Genomic DNA, 8,620 nt, shown 5'->3' with positions numbered 1-8,620 from the left:
AGAGAGAGAGAGAGAGAGAGAGAGAGAGAGAGAGAGAGAGAGAGAGAACAGAAATAGGTGGCAGGTCGTTCTGTATCACTGACACCTAAGCATGCATGGAAATGGAAAGTACCCATGCCCAGTGGCTTTAGTTGGTAGCATTTATCCTAGATAGCAACACTCCTTATTATAACTCAGGAGTATGCTTAGATGTGAAGTGTGACAATTAGGAAAAGAAACAGAAGACAGTTTCAAAGCCATTGAATGAGTCTGCTTGTCATGTCTGAGACCCACTGGATCTCCAACAAAATTGGTCTTAGGAACATAGCCACAGACAACATAAAGAGTGTCCAATCTGAAGAGCCACCTGGTTGGCCAATCCTGAACATTCCTTGTACATTATCATTAATTCAATATGGAACATCTTAAATGTTCTTAAACATGACTTCAGGCTGTACCTAAATTCCCTCTGTTTTTGGTTTATCTCATTTTGTTTCTGAGACAGGACTTGGTGGGCAGGCACCTTTGACTGGCTGATACTCTCAATCACAATAATGAACCACTACAGCCTTCTTAGAAATGTGCTTTTCTCTGAAGGAAAAAGGCTCAACATTATCACAATTAAGATAATTACTTAAAAGTTGGAAATGAGAACAAAAGATTGGCAACATGTTTGTTGGTTATTATGTAAAGGCATTCTTTGTGTGTGTTTATGTGTATGATGGTTTGAATATGCTTGGCCAGGGAGTGGCACTATTAGGAGGTGTGACTTTGTTAGAGTAGGTGTGGCCTTGTTGGAGGATTTTGTCATTATGGGGGTGGGCTTAAAGACCTCCTTCTGGTTGCCTGAGAGTCTTCTGTTTGCCCTCAGAACAGAAGTAGAATTTTCAGCTTCTTCTCAGCGCCATGCCTTCCTGGATGCTGGCATGCTTCTCACCTTGATTATAATGGACTGAACCACTGAACCTGTAAGCCATCCCCAATTAAATGTTGTCCTTTATAAGAGTTGCCTTGGTCATGGTGTCTCTTCACAGCAATGAAAACAAACCCTAACTAAGACAATATGTGTTCTCATATATGTGGCTGTGCATGTGTAGGCCAGACACTGATATTGGATGTCTTCCTTGGTAGCTTTTCTTTTACACAGTGAGGCACAGTCTTTAGCAGAACTCTGAGCTAACCCTTTCAACTCAAGGATATTCTTTTTTTCAATTACTTTCTCTCTCTCTCTCTCTCTCTCTCTCTCTCTCTCTCTCTGTGTGTGTGTGTGTGTGTGTGTGTGTGTGTGTGTATGTGTGTAGATTAGCCTGGAACCTTATTTTGTTTGGGTGACACATACACAGAGACACACAAAGATACACCCACCCACACCCACGCCTTATAATATGCATTGAAAGCCTAATTCCTTCACCTGCGTATACTATGCACACACCCTCCTCTCTAAACAATGTACCCAGCAATCTCAGAACCTCCTCTACCCAGCATGCATCTAACTACATGTACTTTTATCTCTGGAAAATGGTTCAAGTGTCCTTGGTAACAATCAAATGTAGACAGTTTCTATGCAGCAGTATTACCAGCACATTCAGGTATAAAGAATACCTGACAAAGAAGGCTGATCCAGCATGAAATAGTTTTTGCTGCACGTATAGTGGAATAAAACTGTCTTCTAGCCACCTTTTAGGGAGAGTCCTCTCTTTACCACCTTACGCCTGTGCATGATTGTGTGCATATGATTAAAATCCATGCATAGTGGGAGCCACTGGCCCCAGAAGATACTCTTTTGTTTGACTTAGATATTTGCTGTTAGTTAAAGGCCCACACTTAGTAAAATTCCATGATAATTTCTACATCTTGTTTGCTAGAGAGGCAGATGATTTCTGCCCAGTGGAAGATCTCACAAAATACAACTGCTTGGTAGTCACTTATCAGTTTTGGATCTAACCTAGGAACTTTCCTCCATAACTGTCTACAGAGATCCAGTGCCTCAGTGTGCTTTTAAACCAGCCCTGCCATCTAACTGTTTGCCTCATTCATCAGTAAGCTGAGTCAAACTTTGCTATGCCTAGTGTAAATTTACAGGAAGTCATGTTTTTAACTTTGGAAAAAGTGTTTTAAGTATCATTTCCTTTCTGGTTGAGCATTGAGCTCAAGGTTACCACTGTGAAGTTCAAGGTCAGAAGGTTTTCAGATTTGGATTTGGAGACTTCTTAGCCCTCCCTGTGCAGCTCTCCCTCTGCAATCCTCCCTCTATAGCTCTCCCTCTGCAGTCCTCCCTCTATAGCCCCTCTCTGCAGTCCTCCTTCTATAGTCTTCCGTCTGCAGCCCTTCCTCTATAGCCCTCCTTGTGCAGTCCTCCCTCTATAACCCTCTCTGCAGCTCTCCCTCCAAAGTCCTCCCTCTGCAGCCCTCTCTCTGCAGTCCTCCCTCTATAGCCCTATAACAGCATCCTGGCTTTTGGACTTTTGCATTTTCTTTCTCTGCTGCACAGAAAGATTCTGAAATTGTAGCTGTGACACCCATGGGACGAAGATGTGAGGCAGCAGGATTCAATAGTGAAGAGAAGAAGCAAGTAGCTGTCTCTCAGGCTCAGAGTCAGAGGTTTGGTTTTTGCATATAACATGAATAAAAATCTAGAAAGAGTGCAGGCACTTACTTTCTACAGCCCTGAGCCTTGGACAGAGGGTCTTGCAAATGCTAGGAAAGTGATGTAGCCCTGAGCTATATATCCCCAGTCCAAGAACTCAAACTTGTAGAGGTGACTAATCCTGCACGCGGAGGATCTCCTGGAATGATGCTGGGCTGCAATCCTGGATATTATTGGGTTCCTCATTTATTTCCTTTTGGGAAGTACACAGTAGACCAAGGTCTCATTAACAGGCATGAAAAATGGGGTGCCCAGATTCCAGTCAACATCCTGCAGTGCTCCGTCCTGCTTCCCCCTTGGAAAACTTTGGCACCTGCTAGTTGCTTTCCCGCTCCACCCCACCCTGCCCTGCCCCATACCCCACCCTTTATCCTGTCTGCTCTTCTGTTTCCCTTCAGCCCTCTGACCTCCCAGTTGCACCTTTTAAAATTTTCTTTTTTCATGTGTATGAGTGTTTCACTTGCATGTATATCCATGTATCACATGTGTCTGGTGCAGGAGGAGGTCAGAGAAGGGTGTTGGATCCCTAAGCTTCCCTGTGGATGTTGGGAATTGAACTGGGATCCTCTGGAAAAGGAGCCAGTGATCTTAAAACTGAGCCATCTCACCTGGTCCTTCCAGTTGCACTTGTGTCTTCCTTTGCTGACAGCACTGTCTAGCTCCTCTTCTTCCTCCTCCTCTTCCTCCTCCTCCTCTTCCTCCTCCTCCTCCTCCTCTTCCTCTTCTTCCTCTTCCTTCTCCTTTCCTTCTTCTACTGTTTCTCCTCCTCCTCTTCCTTCTTCCCCTCTTTCTTTTTCTTCTCCTCTTTCAAGTTAATCCTTAGTTAAAATGTTCTACCCGACTTGTGTTGTAACAGCTCAGTGCTTGCCTCATGCTGTTCATTTCTTGTCATTTCTTGAGTGATTACAGGTCACAGTGAGTTTTCTGTCAGGCTCACTGCAAGCAGGACAGTAATTAGAGCCCACAAGAGTGTTTTGCTTAAATAGCACACAAGGTGTTCTTTCAGTTTGGCCAAAAGAAACTAGTTCCTAATTGAGGAAATAAAATATTTTAAGGCAATTAAGATCAATTTGTTTGCTTTCTTTGCTATGGACATGATTATCCAGATCATTGGTGGAATGTGTGTGGGTTTCTTTTTTAATTTCCACCATGTGAAGCCTGGGGTTTAAACTCAGGTCATCACCTTGGAATCAAGAGCCTCAGTGGAGCCAGCTTGCCAAGGCTTCTTCATTCTCATTTGAGATAGGGTCTCAGACTATAGTTCAGATTCACCTGAAACTTGCTGTCTAGCCCAGGCTAGCCTCAAAAATTCCAGCAATCCTGATTCAGCCTCTGGAGTGCAGGGACTGCAGGTGCAAGCCACCAGGCCTGGCTGAAGTGTATCGTAACCTTTCTTCCTACAGAGCTGGGCAGGGTACACCCATTTAACCACTTATACACTTCACCCAAGGCAACAAGGGTGAGGCTAGGGAGACTACTTCCAAGATGATTTGTGGGCTGAGGGTGAAGTTTAGAGACAGAACATTTTAGAGGTCCTGGATTTGATCCCCAGTATAACACACACACACACACACACACACACACACACACACACACACACACACGCACACACATTGCATTGCCTGAGGAGAACCTACTACATGGAGCTCTGTCATTTTCTACAAGCCATTTTCTTCTTTTATACAATTCACCTTTAGTGGTAGAGACAGAAGCCTTGGAAGGAGACTGCCTATATCCTAGGCAACAAGGGCAGCGCGAGGGCCGCTGGTGGACATACAATCTACCCAGCATCTCAGAGGAGGCAGATGGAGACAGACTGTCCCAAGATGAGGTCCAGTGTTCAGAAAGGGCCTGACCATTTCCAGAAACTAACAAAAGTACCCATAGGAGCAAAGAAAAACAAAAACAAAAACCAAAACCGTGGCTTTGACGGTGGGGCAGTGTGGGTAGGCCTGCGGTCTGGCAATCCTTTCCTCACAACTGTCTGGCTACCATGTGCTTCAGCATCAGGTATGGGCCTCAGTACCACTTCTTGTTGGATGCCCTCCAGAATCCCACTCTCCCATGGAGACAATTCAGGTCTGGTAACAGGAGCCCTTGCTCCTTGTGGTACGTCCCACACGATTCTGATTTGAATGTAACTGTGCCCCTCCCTGCCTCCACAAGTGTCTAAGCATATGTCCACAGCAGGTAGCACTGTTTTGAAGGGTTATGGGGCATCTGGCACTGTGGTCTAGCTCTCAGAAGTGGGTCTCTAGGGGCTGGCCTGAAATGTGATATCTACCTCTGACCCAGGTTCTCTTGTGATCTGCCAAGATACAAACAAGAGTTCTCACGCTCCCACAACCGCAGGTGGAGCCAACACAGTCACTATGTCTTCTCATCCATGACAGTTGTACCTTCCAAACTGGGAGCTCAAACAAACCTCTCTTTCCTGTCACTGAAGTAAGAAACGTCACTAGTACACATACACACCTATGTTTGCTTGTTTATTGCTCATTGCTTCTCAAACATCATACATAACTCTGTGGTCTGTCATTCTCTGTGGCATGATTATCAACACAGCCCTCTAAGTCATATAGATAAGGTCCCAGGTTCCTGGGGACCAAGGCCATTACAAGGCGAGCTCTACCTTCCCACCAAGGCCACACGCCAGTTGAATCTCCAGAGATATGGAAAGGCCTGTGGCAGGGAACATAGCTCCTGAGCTGAAGCTATATCATTTGAAGGCAGTTGGAGACAGGATATCTAATGGGTAGTATCGATTTTCAGCCTGACATGATGCAGAATCTCCCAGGAGACAAATGTCTGGGCATGTCTATGAAAGGGATTTTAGATTAAGTTAATGGAGTTGGGAAGACCCACCCTAGATGTGAGTGGCATCATCCCACAGACTGGTGCCCTAGTCTGAATAAAAATGAGGTGAGCCAAGCACCCCATCTCTCTGCTTCCTGACTGTGGACACAATGTGACCAACCAGCTGCTTTGAGTTCTACTGCCATGCCCTCCTTGCCAAGATGGACTGTATGCCTGAACTATGATGCCAAAAAACCCATCCTTCCTCAAGTTACTTTTGTCAGGTATTTTGTATCAGCAATGAGAAAAGTAGCTAATGACAGGACCATAACCAGTCTGTGTGACCTCTTCCCCCAGTAGAAGTCAACCCTTTGCTTCCTTGGCAGGCAGGTATGTAGAGATGAGAGAGGGCTTCGTGGTCCACCCACTCCCTTCCCATCTGTACCCCATCCAGACATGTGCAGACTGTCCTGTGTGGACCAGATGCCAGAACAGCATAATTATCATAATTACACATGTGCTGTCCATCTAAGACAATAATAGATAATAGATACTTATCTAGTATCTTCTGAACCAGAAGCTTGTCATTTTGGCTAGGGGAGATAACCAGTAAACTCCCAGGACTATCTCCCGAAGTGCTGGGGGTTACAGGCACACACAGACATGGTTGGCTTTTGTATTTAGATGTTGGGGATTTGTACTGAAGTCTTTCTGTCTACATAGCAAGCTGAACGAGCTCACCAGATCACCAGTAGAGTTTTAGTAAAATAAGTTTAAAAAAGAAAACTGGATTAAAGTGTATTGTATATTATTTCATTTAATGTATTTTTCTCTTTGCATGTAATAGTTGTCACAGTGGTCATTTTTGTCCAAAGGAGACAATGTCGTGTGTGTGTGTGTGTGTGTTGGTGTAGATAAACCCAGTGTTTTCTGTGTGTTAGGTAAGCATTCTACCACTGAGCATCTACCTCATAATACTCTTCTTAAGATACAAGGGCATGAAGTCACACCTTGTGAGTGGTGAATGGAGCAGATGTTTTTGGGTGTCATGTTTAGAGTTTGTGGCTATTACTTATCATTATAAAACATTTAGATTTCATAAAAAGAATCTCTACTAGCATCTGCTTTGATCTGAACAAACCCACCCATAAAAATCCTCCCTTCTTCCAATAAAGCAGATGAGACCTACCTCATTTACCTGCCTCAAGACAGGTAAAATAAAGAACAAACCTGCTAGGTCTCTGTAGTTAAGGGAAATAGTCTTCTGTATTTTCTAAGACGAGTTCAAGGTAACTTTTAAAAATTGGTGCACCAATCCAGTAAGAGCAAAACATTAAGGCAGAAGCCACCACCCAACACAGTGTTTCGGCTGGTGTTTAGACACCACTCTCACACACACATATTGACTTCCCTGGCATGTGTTTGTATAGAAGAAACAAAGCTGGTAAGTGTTGGGGTAGAGGAGGTAGTGGCAGAGAGAATGGAAGCACTCGCTTCTGGCCTGCATTTTTTGCCCTGAAATGTGTTTTTCCCATGTGATTTTGGATGTCTCTTCATTAGAAGATGAGTCTGTGTGAGCTAGGAATTTGTGAATGTACCTGAAGGTAATGTAGGTAATGTGAAGGTAACGGTAGGAGCTACTTCTCCCTCACATAAATGAAGCTCAGAAGTCTGCAGAACAGGATCGGTGACATACCTCTACTGTATTAGTGTCATTAATGTTCTGCACACTTTGTGAGTTACATCAGAGTGTGTGTGTGTGTGTGTGTGTGTGTGCATGCCTCTGTCATGATGCCTGTGTGGAGGTCAGAGGACAGCTTTCAGGAGTCAGTTCTCTCCTTCTGCCATGTGTGTGTGTTCCAGGGGTCAAACTTAGGTTGTCAGGCAAACACCTTTACCCACTGAGCCATCTGGCCACCCCTGCAGTTATATTTTCAAAATTATCTCTTCACTTATCACTTCTGGACTTCCATGATATTCAGTGTATATATCTTTTATCTTCTAGGTGGCTTTATAATCATCTGGTCTCCAGTATTTCCGCTACGCAAGATTCAGCTCCTTATGAGCAAGGACGGAGGCCATCAGTCTTTCAGCTGTACCTCGACTCAGCAGCTCTCCCTAAGAAGGACTGTAGGTCATGGGAGTGGACGAAAGGATCAAACAGGGCCCATACTCCACATCACCTGCTGTTGGGTCTATTCAGAAGGTCACTTCCTAAAAGGAGTCAACTTAATGTCAGTATTAATATAGCTTCAAATCTCATTTTAGGAAACTTCAGAGAATGTTGGTTAAGAACCAGGCACTGAGGTGCACTGACCTGTAGTCCCAGCACTCCAAAGTGAAGCAGAAGGATGGAACATTCTAGAGTAGTCTGGGCCACAAACTGAAAAAAACTATGTCTCTAAAAGCAGTCTGTTAAGCAAAGTCAATCCATTTAATGTGTTAGTTATAATTAGTTTGACTAATTATAGTCAAACTATAGTTTGAATTAGTTAGTTTGTGTGTGTGTGCGTGTGTCTGTGTGTAGCTTGCTTCAGGGAACCACTGTCTATTCATAGATTTACCAATAAGCCATAGCTCTAGGATTTAAAAGGTTGCTCATTCTCCTAGGATGCACCAGCGAGTTTTTGGTCTTTTATTGGAAAGGTAAAACAGGGTCACATGGTCATTGTCCTTGGGAAGCTCCTGACCGTACAGGTAGGGAGATGAGCTGGCATGAGATGGCCTGAAAACGGCTTGGCTGTGGCTGCCACTGGGTGTAACACATAGAAGCAACAGGGGCAGCTGAGACGTGTATAGTCCAGCCTTTGGCAGGAAGATAGAGAGGGAAGAACCAAGGCCCTTTTATGACCCAGTGAACGAGTGACTCAGGCCAAGTGCATAGGAAGGAGCAGGTTGAGTTGTGTATCCCAAATTACCCTCTTACTTCCTACTTCCTGACTCCTCTGTGCACAGGGAACAGATGCTCTGAGATGTGTGGACTTTTGTGCTTTCCTTCCTGGAAGTTTTTCCTGTTTCACCCTGGGCCATGTGGGGTGTGTTCAGGAGTGGAGGGTAGAGGTGGGAGGGTGAGGGGTAGAGGGTGGAGGAAGAGCTACCAGGTGCCCTTGATACTCACTAAAGGACAAGTGAACATGCTCTCTCTTTTAATTTCCTTCCTTCCTTCCTTCCTTCCTTCCTTCCTTCCTTCCTTCCTTC

Source organism: Grammomys surdaster, unplaced genomic scaffold, assembly GCF_004785775.1.
Source record: "Grammomys surdaster isolate TR1022 unplaced genomic scaffold, NIH_TR_1.0 206, whole genome shotgun sequence".
Taxonomy (NCBI): Eukaryota; Metazoa; Chordata; class Mammalia; order Rodentia; family Muridae; genus Grammomys; species Grammomys surdaster.
This window is presented reverse-complemented; position numbering follows the sequence as displayed.